Here is a 16,767-nt window from a genome sequence, read left to right as displayed (position 1 = left end):
TGGTTTTGATGAGCATGATATTTTTAGTCCCCCAAGCATGGAGGAAATTTTTTTCTTTGATGATACTTTGCCTCCTATTTATGATGATTATAATGATAGTAGTCTTTTGGTGCCGCCTACTGTGGAGGATAAATCTAATTATGATAACAATATGCCTCCTATATTTGATGATAGCTACTTTGTTGAATTTGCTCCCACTACTAATAAAATTGATTATGCTTATGTTGGGAGTAGTAATAATTTTATGCATGAGACTCATGATAAGAATGTTTCATTTGATAGTTATATTGTTGAGTTTGTTCATGATGCTACTGGATATTATTATGAGAGAGGAAAATATGGTTGTAGAAATTTTCATGTTACTAAAACACCTCTCTATATGCTGAAATTTTTGAAGTTACACTTGTTTTATCTTTCTATGCTTGTTGCATTATGCTTCATGAATTTGTTTATTTACAAGATTCATATGCATAGGAAGTGGGTTAGACTTAAATTTGTGTTGAATTTGCTTCTTGATGCTCTCTTTTGCTTCAACTCTCATCCTTATGAGTGCATCATTTAATTTGCTGAGCCCATCTTAATGGCTATAAAGAAAGCACTTCTTGGAAGATAACCCATGTTTTTATTTTACTACAACAACTTTGTTTTATATTTGTGTCTTGGAAGTTGTTACTACTGTAGCAACCTCTCCTTATCTTTATTTTATTGCATTGTTGTGCCAAGTAAAGTCTTTGATAGAAAGGTTGATACTAGATTTGGATTACTGCGCAGAAACAGATTTCTGTCTGTCACGAATTTGGGCAGTGTTCTCTGTAGGTAACTCAGAAAAATCGGCCAATTTACGTGAGTGATCCTCAGATATGTACGCAACTTTCATTCAATTTGAGAATTTTCATTTGAGCAAGTCTGGTGCCTCTAAAAAATTCGTCTTTACGGACTATTCTGTTTTGACAGATTCTGCCTTTTATTTCGCATTGCATCTTTTGCTATGTTGGATGGATTTCTTTGTTCCATTGACTTCCAGTAGCTTTGAGCAATGTCCAGAAGTGTTAAGAATGAGTGTGTCACCTCTGAAAATGTGAAATTTTGATTATGCACTAACCCTCTAATGAGTTTGTTTCGAGTTTGGTGTGGAGGATGTTTTCAAGGGTCAAGAGAGGAGGATGATATATGATCAAGAAGAGTGAAAAGTCTAAGCTTGGGGATGCCCCCGTGGTTCATCCCTGCATACTTCAAGAAGACTCAAGCATCTAAGCTTGGGGATGCCCAAGGCATCCTCTTCTTCATCAACAATTTATCAGGTCACCTCTCTTGAAACTATATTTTTATTCGGTCGCATCTTATGTACTTTACTTGGAGCGTCTGTGTGCTTTTATTTTCATTTTGTTATTTTCATTCTCTGAATAAATGCTTGTGTGGGAGAGAGACACGCTCCGCTGGTTCATATGAACACATGTGTTCTTAGCTTTTAATGTTCATTTGCGAAGGTTGAAACTGCTTCGTTCATTGTTATATGGTTGGAAACAGAAAATGCTACATGTGGTAATTGGTATATGGTCTTGAATAATTTGATACTTGACAATTGTTGTGCTCATGTTTAAGCTCTTGCATCATATACTTTGCAGCTATTAGTGAATAAATACATAGAGCTTGCTAAATTTTGGTTTGCATGATTGGTCTCTCTAGAGTCTAGATATTTTCTAGTAAGGTGTTTGAACAACAAGGAAGACAATGTATAGTCTTATAATGCTTGCAATATGTTCTTATGTGAGTCTTGCTGTACTAGTTCATACTTGTTTTTGCTTCAAACAACCTTGCTAGCCTAAGCCTTGTACTGAGAGGGATTACTTCTCGTGCATCCAAAACCTTGAGCCAAAAACTATGCCATTTGTGTCCACCATACCTACCTACTACATGGTATTTCTCTGCCATTCCAAAGTAAATTGCTTGAGTGCTATCTTTAAACACTTCAAAAGTTATTACCTCTTATCTGTGTCAATGTTTTATAGCTCATGAGGAAGTATGTGGTGTTTACCTTTCAATCTTGTTGGGCAACTTTCACCAATGGACTAGTGGCTTCATCCGCTTATCCAATAAATTTGCAAAAAGAGCTGGCAATGGGGTTCCCAGCCCCAAATTAATTAATTTTCATAATTTTACAAATGGATACTCCTCCATGGTATGTGATTGTTGGACGGCACCCGAGGATTCGGTTAGCCATGGCTTGAGAAAGCAAAGGTGGGGAGGAGTGTCATCTAAATAAAAACTAAAATAAAAGGCACTCCTTCATGGTATGAGATTGTTGGCAGGCACCCGAGGATTCAGTTAGCCATGGTTTGTGAAAGCAAGGTTGGAAGGAGTGCCACCCAAAAATAAAATTTCATGGGATCCACTCTTTGAAAGTCTGTCTGGCAAGGGGGTTAGAGTGCCCACTACCATTCGTTGACAACAACAAACACCTCTCAAAACTTTACTTTTATGCTCTCTTTATGTTTTCAAAATAAAATCTCTAGCACAAATATAGCAATCAATGCTTCCCTCTGAGAAGGGCCTTTCTTCTACTTTCATGTTGAGTCAGTTTACCTATTTCCTTCTGTCTTAGAAGCAAACACTTGTGTTAACTGTGCATTGATTCCTACATACTTGTATATTGCACTTATTATATTACTTTGCATTGACAATATCCATGAGATATACATGTTACAAGTTGAAAGCAACCGCTGAAACTTAATCTTCCTTTGTCTTGCTTCAATGCCTTTACTTTGAATTTACTGCTTTATGAGTTAACTCTTATGCAAGACTTATTGATGCTTGTCTTGAAAGTACTATTCATGAAAAGTCTTTGCTATATGATTCTGTTGTTTAACCATTGTCTTTACCATTGCTTTGAATCTCTGCATTCATCTTATATGCTTTACAATAGTATGATTAAGATCATGTTGGTAGCATGTCACTTCGGAAATTATCTTTTATCGTTTACCTACTCGAGGACGAGTAGGAACTAAGCTTGGGGATGCTGATACGTCTCCAACGTATCTATAATTTCTGATGTTCCATGCTTGTTTTATGACAATACCTACATGTTTTGTTCACACTTTATGATGATTTTATGCGTTTTCCGAAACTAACCTATTGACAAGATGCCGAAGTGCCAGTTCCTGTTTTCTGCTGTTTTTGGTTTCAGAAATCCTAGTAAGGAAATATTCTCGGAATTGGACGAAATCAACGCCCAACATGTTATAATTCCACGAAGCTTCCAGAACACCCGAGAGGGACCAAAGGAGGGCCCTTTGGGCCCCACACATGTGGCCGGCGCGACCAAGGAGCCAGGCGCGCCGCCCTATTGTGTGGATGCCCCGCAGCCCCTCTGACTCCACCTCTTCGCCTATAAGTTGCCTCCTGACCTAAAACATCGACACCGATTGACGAAACTCGAGAAAACCTTCCAGAGCCGCCGCCATCGCGAAACTCCAATTCGGGGAACAGAAGTCTCTGTTCCGGCACCCTGGGACGGGGAATTGCCCCCGGAAGCCATCTCCACCGCCATCTTCACCGCCATCGCTGTCTCCATGATGAGTAGGGAGTAATTCACCCCCGAGGCTGAGGGCTCTGCGGTAGCTATGTGGTTAATCTCTCTTCCATGTACTTCAATACAATGATCTCATGAGCTGCCTTACATGATTGAGATTCATATGAGCTTTGTATCACTATTAATCTATGTGCTACTCTAGTGATGTTATTAAAGTACTCTATTCCTCCGTCATGATGTAATGGTGACAGTGTGTGCATCATGTAGTACTTGGCGTAGTTTATGATTGTGATCTCTTGTAGATTATGAAGTTAACTATTACTATGATGGTATTGATGTGATCTATTCCTCCTTTCATAGTGTGATGGTGACAGTGTGCATGCTATGTTAGTACTTGGTATAATTGTGTTGATCTATCATGCAATCTAAGGTTATTTAAATATGAATATCGAATGTTGTGGAGCTTGTTAACTCCGGCATTGAGGTGCTCTTGTAGCCCTACACAATTAATGGTGTTCATCATCCAACAAGAGAGTGTAGAGTGGTTTTATTATGTGATCAATGTTGAGAGTGTCCACTAGTGAAAGTATGATCCCTAGGCCTTGTTTCCAAATACTGCAATCATCGCTTATTTACTGTTCTACTGCATCTGTACTTCCTGCAATATTACCACCATCAACTGCACGCCAGCAAGATATTTTCTGGTGCCGTTACTACTGCTCATATTCATTCATACCACTTGTATTTCACTATCTCTTCGCCGAACTAGTGCACCTATACATCTGACAAGTGTATTAGGTGTGTTGGGGACACAAGAGACTTCTTGCATTGTGATCGCAGGGTTGCTTGAGAGGGATATCTTTGACCTCTTCCTCCCTGAGTTCGATAAACCTTGGGTGATCCACTTAAGGGAAAACTTGCTGCTGTTCTACAAACCTATGCTCTTGGAGGCCCAACACTGTCTACAGGAAAAGAAGCGTGAGTAGACATCAGGGATCCCCCTCTAATTCCCCACGGTAATGCGGTCTATGATGGGTTGCATCTACCGGCGAAGGAGTTTGGTTCAATCCGAGACTGTTGTCGTGGTCGGGGGCCAACCTTAATTGGTATAAGAGCACCGGCGAGGACCCAGGGTCGGGGTATGCAACAAAGGGTGGGTGTGCGAGGTAGCGGAGGAATATGATTGGCTATGACCTTATACCGGGCCTCACACCTAAGGAAGTGTGGACGGGTCGCCCCCGGTTGGCACCAAGGTTAAGATCTCTTAAGGGTAAAGCAACACACCTCTGCAGAGTGTAATGAATCGTGACCTGTCACTCCCTGTTCCGGGATATGGAATTGCGAACGCTGCCGGAAAGGAACTCCATGAAGTTCTAGTAAACCGGTGAAGGCTGATGGACATAGTTCTTCTGAATAAAAGCAACCTTTTGAAGAAATGGTTATGAAAACCTGCATTGGTATCAGACTTTCTGGTCTAATGTTGTAGCTAGTGCATTAAACACCTCTTTCCTATAATGAACTTGTTGAGTACGCTCGTACTCATCCCACTCTTAAATCCCCTGCTTAGATATGGAGGCCACGAAGGAGGATCTACAGTGCAACTCAAAGACCGAGGAGTCAACAACTACTTCAAGAGACAGGAATCTGCCGGAAGAGTCATATACCACATCCACCATGGAGAAAACCTAGATTAAGCAGTAGAAGGGAACTAGCCCCCTAAACGTAGCTCCTATTTAGCTAGAATCTATTCGTAACCCCTATAGCTAGTCAAAACCTCTACAAGTAGAGTTAGTGATAAGATTAGACTACGAGTCGTTCTCCTGGAGTTTATTTGCAGTTTTACCTCATTGTAAAGTAGGAGGCTGTGTTGATCTTCTGTAACAGAGTCTATATGTAATTCTATAGACATGCCTTGGACCCGCATATGTTTCTGTTGTACCACTCTGAGCGATATAATACAAGTGGAACGGTGTTTCATTGGTGTTATATCAGACTTGCATACTACAACATGCAGTGGTATGCCGGGTCATCACAGTTGGTATCAGAGCAAATGCTTTGACCCTAGGATTAAAACCCTTTAAAGGAGACCTATAGGATTGGTAGTGTCTATAGGAAGTTGTACTAGCTAAGTCAACTATGTTAAATCAAATCTTCTTATGACTTGAGATGGATATTCACTTGAGAATAATCCTGACACACTTGAGTCAACCTTTCCTATATATCTTTCCTAAGTGAAGTTAGTTAGCTAATCCCAGACATGTAGCACACTATTACATTCTTAAAACAATAAATGAGTAGATCACAGTTGGTATAGAATACATGGTAGTCCAAAGAGAGGATACAACCATAAGGAAGATATCCTATTGGAAGATGTGTACCAACATATGTTATGGTTAAGTAAGAATTATCCAGACTTGTAATAGGAGTGATATCAAGTGATAAAGATAAGTATAGTAGGAAGATAACCTACTAGAAGATGTAAATCAATACAAGTAATGGGTAAGTAAAATCTATCCAAACTTGTGAAACATTTGATAGTAAGTGAAAATATAAGTTAGATGAAGTAGTATAGACCATCATGAGTCAATCATGGGAGGTAAGGAAGAGGGATAGGAATAAAATATGTCTACCTACATGGTAGAGTTGGTAATCATATATGATTCACCTGAGAATCGTTATGTGATGGACAAGAACATCATAAGTATTTAGGAGGAGTACAATAAGAAGTTAAGTGTTCAACTATAGTGCAAGAGTTGTGTTCCAAAACCATGGGAAGTGTGCCAAGCACATCATGACCATAGTCTTATGATAGAAACACTTGTAAGTATCTGAGCCATATTCCAATAGTTGTGTATTTAGAGTAGCTATGTTAGAATCAAGATACACCATGTGTAGTTGTCCTCAACATAAAGGAAGCTAAGTTAGTACTTTCAAAGAAAATTAGGTTAACCTTAACTATCCTAGACCATTTTGTGTCAAGTTTATCTCATTGCAATTGTGCAATTCAGGTAAATGTTAAGAAAAATAGTAGTCTGCCATATATTCATGCTAAGTATCATGATATAAACCTATCCTATGTGGTGTTATGTACTACACATCGGAGCATGATGTTTAGAGATGTCGTACTCAACTATTATATTCAGGCTTATGATGGTGTGTACTATAAGCACAAAGCTGAATCTTCTTGGATTTTATTGGATTTTCCTTGATTGACTAGATCCATACATGAAGTTTGACTTTGATATGCAAATTCATGTTGCAATGTCAAGTTCCTATTTGATGTTAAAGATCTAGAGGGTAATATTATTCATGTGAGGAAGTGATGAATTCTGAAGAATTTGAAGACAAGATGAAGGTCCATCAGAGAAAGGACGCAAAGTTGTGGGAAGTAACCACAATACTCTGAAGGAAGTGCCAATCAAAATTCGTGCTTTACCTCAACAGAGGAGTACCTTTGTACATCAGAAGCACGAAGGTGAGAAATATGGTGATTATGGTGAAGCTGAAGCAGATCCATAGTCAATATAAAAGAGGGAATGCATGGGAAATCACTTTGGATACTATATTCATAGTTGTTTTCTTGCAAAATAAACCCTGAAGGAAGGAAGATGACATATGAAACCATAGCAGATATAAGAAGATCACAGTTGGTATCAGAAGACCACAGTTGTGGTATAGGATCAATATTGCGAGATAAAGTAGAAGATGTCTCGTCCAGTTGGTCAGAACCTATAATAGAATCCATTTTTAGATAACGAATAGCCACAATTGGTATCAAGTAGTCCACCATTTAATTATTTGTAACAAGAAGTTGTGAACAAATAAAATTTTGTCAGCCAAATAGCTATGACCTATCAACATTCAGTCGAAGGATTCATGTCGGATGTCCACAAAGGAGTGGATACACCACAGATATTCTTCGCAAGACCTTAGAAGAGTACAAACCATAAACTAGACCCAGACCAATATTCTAACCATAAGTCCAATGGTTGGAAGAAAAGGAGTTGAAGACCATAACAAAACTCCAAGGGGTAGAGTAAAGATTGAGTTGGATGTATAATGACTCAATACTTTGAGCAAAATAGAAGAAGAAGGTCTGAACTGAGAGGAAGTTCGATCTTATTTTCATAAGATTACCGAACATTACTTTCAGAAGGATGTCAGACCAGAAGACGAGGTTCATACCTCAAGGAAGTAAGAAGTGGACTATAACTTGAGAAAGTGATAAATATTTACTCAGAAGTACGATAGCTCAAGTAAGCTAAGCTTAATGAAGTTGGACGAAGGAAATACCGTAGACCAAATATAGCTCAAGAAGGTCAAACACCAAAAGAGTTTAACAATACCAAAATGAAAGACTAATAGAATGATTCCTTTCATGGAACCTAAATAACCCAAAATAGTTATAGGTATCATCTATAAACCATGATTGGATGGACTAAATGAGTCTAATCCATTCTTAGGGAAATAAACCACCACGACCATTTCCATGGTAAGTACCTTACTAAGTACCATTATTGCAGTTTTGGTAGTAAGGGAAAACAAAGACCTATTCTACCAATTAGGAGTATGTTATCAAATTAGCCTTCAGTTAAGACTAGCAGCACCAGAAGAAGTCTCAATCATTGAATCTTCAATGAGAAAGGAAACAAGATTATGATATTGAAAGAAATCATGGAATTGAAGTAAGAAGCCATGGTTCAGAGACAGACACTAATGGATTCCAGGAATAATTTGGACAAGGGATATATTCAATTATATCCAGTGAGATCACCACAGAGTTCGAGAAATGTTGTAGTCTGCACAAGTCAGATCCACGCTCCGAAAACGTGAGAGAGTTCAAACTTCGAGGATGAAGTTTAGTTTAAGGGGTAGAGACTGTAATATCCCAGCATTTGGGGTTACAAAAATAGAGGAAACAGATGTGTGCATTGCATTCATGCATAGAAAATCCGGGGAATTTTCGCGCTTTAAAGTAAAACAGTCACAGTAACTGAAGTTTCACTTGACCTTGGTGGAATTGAAGTAGCTCATCAAGACAAGCGCTATAAACCTCAATGTGACTTTGTTTAAAACTTTTTTTTGGGTAGAGATGATTTGATCTAAGGGGTTAGATCAAATGGAATTAAAACCAACACAAGAATATATAAATCAAGGAACAACTACTGGATCTTATTAAAGATCATAACATGGAATTCCTTGCCATAACATATGAACATCCATTTAATTGGAAGTCAAGTAACAATAATTGGAGAAAATATTCCTAACTTATCTTGTCCATCTCTCAAACTAATCTATGATCCTACCATGAAACCATAGTAAGCATTCCACTTCAAACTTGGAAACATGACAAGGAGATCAACCCTAAAAGTATATATTCTCTCTATATTCCAAATTATTATACATCAAACCCAGAGAGATGAGAGTTCTATATTATTTATTAGAGAAGCAATGACAAACCTTGAGCTAAACCCTAGATACACATCCATGCATCCAAATCCTTATCTTTAAGAAGAGCCCTAGGATATTATCCAAGACAATCCCTAGAGAGAAAAACCATTTATGTTAAACATAGATATTGACGATCACTCAATCTCTATGGAGCCTAACCTCAGGTTAGTATTAAAGTCCTTTCCAAATGAGAGAGACCATTCATAATAATCCAAGCTTTACCTATTTAAGAATAAAGGACAACCTTTGAACTATATTAGGTTGTAAACCATTTCCCCTTGGAGTGGTGAGATAACCTAATATCACATGGAATAATACCATATCCATGAATTGATAAAGTAAGGAGGAGATTAATTCAACCAAGATAGCCAAGTGGAGTTTTAGACTTGCTACCTATTGAGATATTGTGAGTACACCATAAACCCTAGAATAACAATTCCTAAGAAAGAGAGCTCAAATAATAGTGCTACACTCAAGTTAGTTGAGGCAACACTTGAATTTGGGGGAGAGAACTATTCATATGTCCTCATGATTAAATAATCATTCCTGAAGTAGAACTATAAGTTATTATCTCAGGCATTCTCCTGGGATATAAATTATTGAGGTAACCATATCCATTCATGATAGTATAAAAATGAAACCATATCTAGTTGATTAAGACAATACTTAATCTTAGAAGTGAGAAACCCATTCCATGAGAGATAACTTAGGAAGCCAAACCTTAATCATTATAAATTGGGTAATGATCATAAACCTTAAGAACTTGAAGTAGAAGCCATTAAGAATAAGTTAATCATGTCTAATCATGACTATGCTTTGGAGATATATAATTACCAATTAAACCTTAGTTGGTTAAGCAGATATAATCCAACACTTAAAATCATAGGGGAACTACTAGCAACCATAAAACCATCTCCAATATGTTAATTAGAGAAACAACTGAATAGTAACAAACCTTTGTATAGTTTAGCCTCTATATCAATCTACATGATCTTGGATTGAATCATCCTATGAGTGGTTAGGAAGAGCAACCCTAGCCAAATGAATATAGTGTTAAACCACATATAAAACCTATACCCATATTTCCAACTAACATGTGAACTACTTGTTGATCACAACTAAAACCCTAAACCATACCTCAGTTCTTGTTTGTGTATCAGTTGGGTGATCACAATTATAAACTTAGACCATATAATTGAGATTCAAACCATTTGTCATTAGATGAATACAATCAAAACCCTAGAATTGCTCACTAATTAAAACTTATGCATAATTATGGAACATAAGAAACACTTAGCACTAAACCCCATGATTAAACCCATGTGTGGTGATCAACCACTTATCTTTATAACTAAGATCAAACCATAATGAGAGTAGTATTACTCTAAGTATTTCAAGGTGCTATTAAAATGCAATAATAGTGCTAACCTTGAAATAAGGTGATAATCAAAACTACAAGATCTTCATAAATAAGGGTTCACATAAAATCATATGCAAGGAACTAAATTCTCAATTAAGGGATCAAACCCTAATGATAAATTCTAAAATACTTTGAGTTGAAATTATCAACTCTAATATTCATAAGAGATTTGTATCCCAAGCAGAGAAATGGAAATTAAAATGAATACATAAAATCATGCCTAATTAAAAATTTCAATAAAACCCACATATATTAAATATTTGTTCTGAACAACAAAACAATGTAATGATCAATGTTATTAAGTCCTCATTAAAATAGATGGAAACATCTGCAAACATAATTGAATTCAAATTGGAATTCAAAGATGAAAAATTGAAAACAGATAATAAAACAGAAAAAGAAAAGAGGAGAAAAGGACTTACCAGGCTCACCTGGCCGCCACAGCCCACCACCACAGCCAAGCAAGTAACCACGAAGGCAGCCCAGCCCAGCCCGTATACCTCTTCGCTGGATAAGACCGAAGAGGAGCTCACCGTCTTCTTCTTCGCTTGCGTTGACGCACGGCAGCTCGCCACCGCGATGGAGAGGCCACGTCCCGTGGTCGTCGCCGTCGTTGCTGACCACCAGCACACTCGGGAGACCGTATAAAACGCGTAGAAGCTCCCAGATCGACTCCCTTTTGTCTCTTGTCTGAATTTCCGAAACCCTAGCCTCAGACCTCCGCTCGCCGCCGGCGATTGAGGCAGCCCCGTGCCTCGCCGTGGATACTCCCATCACCACCGTATTCTCCTCGTTCTCCTCGTCGTCGCGTGCTAGCGGGGAGGGTCTGGTGATGACGAATTCGGCCATCTTCTCCGACTACCACCGCCATGGCCATGGACGATATTGTCGCCGTCCGGCCATCCTTGCACCAGCTGAGCACACCACCGCGCTCCTGGTAAGCTGGGGATCCTCCTGAGCTACCTCCCCATCTCGCTCTCGCTCCGTAGCTCTCTGCCGGCATGTATCTGCGCTCGCCTCCGCTCGGCTTCGTCGCCGGCGAAGCTCCGGTGACGATTGGCCAGCAGCGCCGCCACCATTAGGCTCCCCATGGTGTCGCGAATCGAATAGGCTAGTCTTCCCGTCCGCGGGAGCACCACAGTGTCGCCGCCGTCGACGACTGGCTCGCCGGCAGTGACCTCCTGAGCCATGTCTGCAATTTTGACTCGGTGAATGACCGCGTGGCGGCTGACGTGTCTAAGGCCCAGCAGTCATTGACTGTGGGTAGGATCAGTTCGGGTGTAGTTAGTAGTTTCTATTTAATTCAAATTCCAGAAATTACTGAAACTTTGCAGATAAATAGGAAATTCATTATAACTCAGAAAAATATAAATAAGGTATCAAAATTCTTAGAAAAGTAAACTCTACTCAACAAAAATATAATATGAAATTTTTATTTTTAATAAAAATTTAATTGTTTTAAACGTAATAATTAAGCCTTTTCTTTTATTTTTAATTGAATTAAAAAATTCAATAATTAGAAAAACTTTCCAAATTAAATAGAAACCAGTAAATAAATAAAGAAAACATTAAAAATAATTTTCTTTATTTGTTATTTTATTAAATCCTTATTAGAGGGATTTAAACCCTGATTAATAATTACCTTAATTATTAATTCATTGAAAAAAATAAAAAAACCCAATCCAATATTATTTTTATTTCAAAGTTATTAATAACTTCAACTTTATCATGGAGTTATTAATCATAGAACTATATGGTAATTAGGAAACCCTAAATTCCTTATTGAATGATATTACAACCTTATCATTCCATGTAAAACCTAAAACCCTAATCCAATTAGGAACCCTAGTTCCATTAATCAATATGAACCCTAAATTGTTTCTAAACCTAAACCCTAGGTTAGAACCTGTGATCATGATACTTTTATTTTGATTCATAGAACCATAATTAGCAATTAAAAACCTACCATGCCACATAAAATGTAGGAGCCCTATTATCAATAATTTAGTATTCCATGTGTGCATACCTATTCAACCAAGTTGATCAAGTAGGATCAACCAAGTGTAAACCATAGATCCTAGTCCCAAAACCATCATCCTTAATTGACCACCTTTAGTATCAAACCAATTTGATCAACCCTAATAATAACCATGAGTGATGACTGCCATTACATAATCATGTTCCACGAAATCCTACTACTGTTGGATACTTATGAACCATCCTATTTAGGAACCAACCATTCTTTACTTAGAGAATTAAATAGCAAACCTAAACAACCACAACCTAATTGATATACTTCTTATTACTTAAGAAGTATGTTCTTTAAAAGTTATTCTTTTGAAGTAAATAGAGAGTGTTCATCAACCCTACCTAATAGAACCTATAAACCCTAGCTAGCTATCACCAGCTGAATAAAACAACCTTGATAGCAATCATTTATCATAAATTGCTCAAGATGCTTAGGACTAACTCAACCCTACAAGTTCTAGCTATTGATGAATCCAACCTGTTTGGGATCCATCAAATCCTTACCCTAGAACCCAATTAGAACCATAGTAAACCACATAAACCCACAAACCTAATTATCATACTTGTTCTTTGTTAAAGAACATATTCTTCAAAAGTTATTCTTTTGAAGTATATAACAAGCAATCATCAACCATGCAATATAGGAGTTAAAATTAATAACTGTTTTTTTACTTATTATACAACTACTATCCCTTCGTGTGTATGATTGTTACTATGCATTTTACCACTTGCTTATGATTCTAAAACAACACAACCCTAATAAGAACCTTGTTTGTGAACCACTCTAGAAGTGCCACACACCCTAAACAAATCATTTCAACTCACTAATCCTAAATCATCGGGGTTAGGTCACGTTTAGAGCGATTGCATCTCATACTTATGCATAATTGCATCTTTGCCAATCTTTTAAACATCGTCCTTACCGGACGATGATGCTATTTTAGAATTTGGAGTTATTGCGTATCGAAGACCTTGCCTGCATAATCTTGCAGTCAAGAAAGGCAAGTTCATCGCTTGCTCATGCCATTTGAGTATTTTTACCAAATTACTTGCAAAGTACTATGTTTATCACTATTGCATAAAAAGCAAAACCACTATTTTCATAACTATGAATATGACTATGTGGTGGGCAATGGAACCATGGATTATGTTGATATGGTGGAGGTTCCATTGCAATGGGTTTATATCCATCTAGGATTAACAACAAATGTCGTCCCTTTCACACAAAAAAAACAAATGTCGTCCAGTGATTCTTGTGCCGTAATACCCGTGTTAACCATAAGATCTGGAGTGGGACGGAATAGTCAATTGTATTTCCACCTCTCGTACATCAACGGATGCGCTTACTGTAGCAGTTGTGTCTTGCGGAGCAACTTGAGGGTGGGGATCCCCTTCTAATTCCCCACGGTAATGCAGTGCTTACCGTAGCAGTTGCGGCTTGCGGAACAACTTGAGGTTGGGGATCCCCCTCTAATTCCCCACGGTAATGCGGTCTATCATGGGTTGCATCTACCGGCGAAGGAGTTTGGTTTAATCCCAGACTGTTGTCGTGGTCGGGGGCCGTCCTTAATTGGTATAAGAGCACTGGCAAGGACCCAGGGTCGGGGTATGCAACAAAGGGTGGGTGTGCGAGGTAGCGGAGGAATATGATTGGCTATGACCTTATACCGGGCCTCACACCTAAGGAAGTGTGGACGGGTCACCCCCGGTTGGCACCAAGGTTAAGATCTCTTATGGGTAAAGCAACACACCTCTGCAGAGTGTAATGAATCGTGACCTGTCACTCCCTGTTCCGGGATATGGAACTGCGAACGCTGCCGGAAAGGAACTCCATGAAGTTCTAGTAAACCGGTGAAGGCTGACGGACATAGTTCTTCTGAATAAAAGCAACCTTTTGAAGAAATGGTTATGAAAACCTGCATTGGTATTAGACTTTCTGGTCTAATGCTGTAGCTAGTGCATTAAACACCTCTTTCTGGTCTAATGCTCGTACTCGTACCACTCTTAAATCCCCTGCTTAGATATGGAGGCCACGAAGGAGGATCTACAGTGCAACTCGAAGACCGAGGAGTCAACAACTACTTCAAGAGATAGGAATCTGCCGGAAGAGTCATATACCACATCCACCATGGAGAAAACCTAGATTAAGCAGTAGAAGGGAACTAGCGCCCTAAACCTAGCTCCTATTTAGCTAGAATCTATTCGTAACCCCTATAGCTAGTCAAAACCTCTACAAGTAGAGTTAGTGATAAGATTATACTATGAGTCGTTCTCCTGGAATTTATTTGTAGTTTTACCACATTGTAAAGTAGGAGGCTGTGCTGATCTTCTGTAACAGAGTTTGGATGTAATTCTATAGACATGCCTTGGACCCGCATATGTTTTTGTTGTACCTCTCTGAGCGATATAATACTAGTGGAATGGTGTTTCATTGGTGTTGTATCAGACTTGCATACTACACCATGCAGTGGTATGCCGGGTCATCACAACTGAGGAGTTAGATTCTGTTCTGTGGAGTTTACGAGCTACCCCTAACGGATCAACAGGGTTTACCTCCTTCTTCCTAGTATATGGATCTGAAGCCGTGCTTTCCTCCGACATCATCCACGACTCCCCACGAGTTTCCGCCTACAATGAGGATACTGTTGAAGAGGCCAGTAAGCTATCTGTGGACCTGATCGAAGAAGCTCGGAATTTAGCTGACCAACGCTCCACCATTTACCAGTAGAAACTCCAAAGCTATCACAGTCGTCGAGTTCGGAATCGCTCATTTAAGGAAGGTGACTTGGTCCTCCGCCTTCGACAGGTGAAAGAGCATAAGTTGTAATCTCCATGGGAAGGACCTTTTGTCATCAGCAAAGTGCTACACAACGGATCTTACTACCTCGTTGATTTCCGAGAGTTAAAAGATAGACCCGCCAATTGGCACCGGAAACGCAAGCGAGAGGATCCGGACGACATATACGATGAAACAGACCGCCCTTGGAATATAGCACAGCTAGGTCCTTTCCCCACTTAGCAATTTTCGCATTACATACTTTGTAATAGTTCACTCCTTGAGTCTTTTACCTCCTTTAGTTGTTCATTTTTGATCGTGTACGTTTTTTTCGACTAAAACCGCAGAGCTGGATGTTTCGGCCTAGGCGTGTATAAAAGTTGTGATTTACAAAATCTTCCTTTAGGACGTAAGCTTAAGTTTTCTGGTGGAATTTTTTTTGCGAACTTATGGATTCCTGGTAGCGACTTCCGGCACCTTGGCTGGGGGCATGTTTCCGCGGATATTGACGGATTGTCATTGGGCTTCGTCGCTGTTGGCGAGCGTTTCCGGCTAAAGGTCTTCCGGCTCGCGGATGGTCAAATAAGCAAGCCAGAGAACTTAGAAACTAGCACTTGATTTTCTGACAAATGAAACATGCATATACAAATAAACGGATAGCAGGATAAGTTTTTCCTCCCATGCAATTGTTTTGTCCTAGCTACTTAAAAATATTTAAGTTATATACTACAAACCCTCGATGGGGCCAAAATGATGCATTGTTCTTTCCGTAGGTCTTCTACTTCTCCTTAGCCGGAGAAGAGCGAGCTTCATCTTCAGTCTGTGCTTGTTCACCCTCCGTTCCTTTTGCCGGAGAAGAAACAACACCCTCATCATCTACTTCTCGCTCCTTGACATATTCTGCTTCAAGGGCTTTGTCAGCATGAAGCACCACCTTGTCATAAAATTCGTTGTGACGAATGCGGCGCACAATCCAGGTATCATAACCACTGCATGCATTTAATAATGCATCTACATTTGCATCCCGAGGAACTCCGGTAGTGGTAAGATCGATGTCCAGATGCGGAGCGCGCGCTAGGCACATAGCCAAAGACATTTGGGCAGCGCCCTTGGCAGATGAAGCTTGAAGATCCACAACCAATTCCAGGAGTGACGTGGGCTTTACCCTTCGGGTAACCGACATTGCCCTATCCTGTGCAATCTAACTGGAGGCCCATGAAGGTACTTAATGGCAAAGCGGGCCACTTGGATAGCGCAGCAGAAGATTCCTTGGCGGACAAGACAAGGAAGGAGCCGAACAAGGAAAGTCTAGAACTAGAACTACTTTAAACCTAGTCGTACTCGGTTAGACCTCTTGAGACCTGGCCTCCTATATAAATGCCAGGAGAGGGGCTGCCAAGGGACACGATCAATCATAGGAATCTTAGCCACCAGAAGTCTAGAGCTAGGTCGCCGTAGCACTTAGCCTCTCGACGAGAACTCAGCCGAAACCTTCGGCACCCCATTGTAACCCAATATCTTCATAATCAAGATCAGACAGGCAGGACGTAAGGGTTTTACCTC

This window comes from Lolium perenne, chromosome 6 (genome assembly GCF_019359855.2).
Source record: "Lolium perenne isolate Kyuss_39 chromosome 6, Kyuss_2.0, whole genome shotgun sequence".
Classification (NCBI taxonomy): Eukaryota; Viridiplantae; Streptophyta; class Magnoliopsida; order Poales; family Poaceae; genus Lolium; species Lolium perenne.
Note: the sequence above shows the minus strand (reverse complement) of the source record.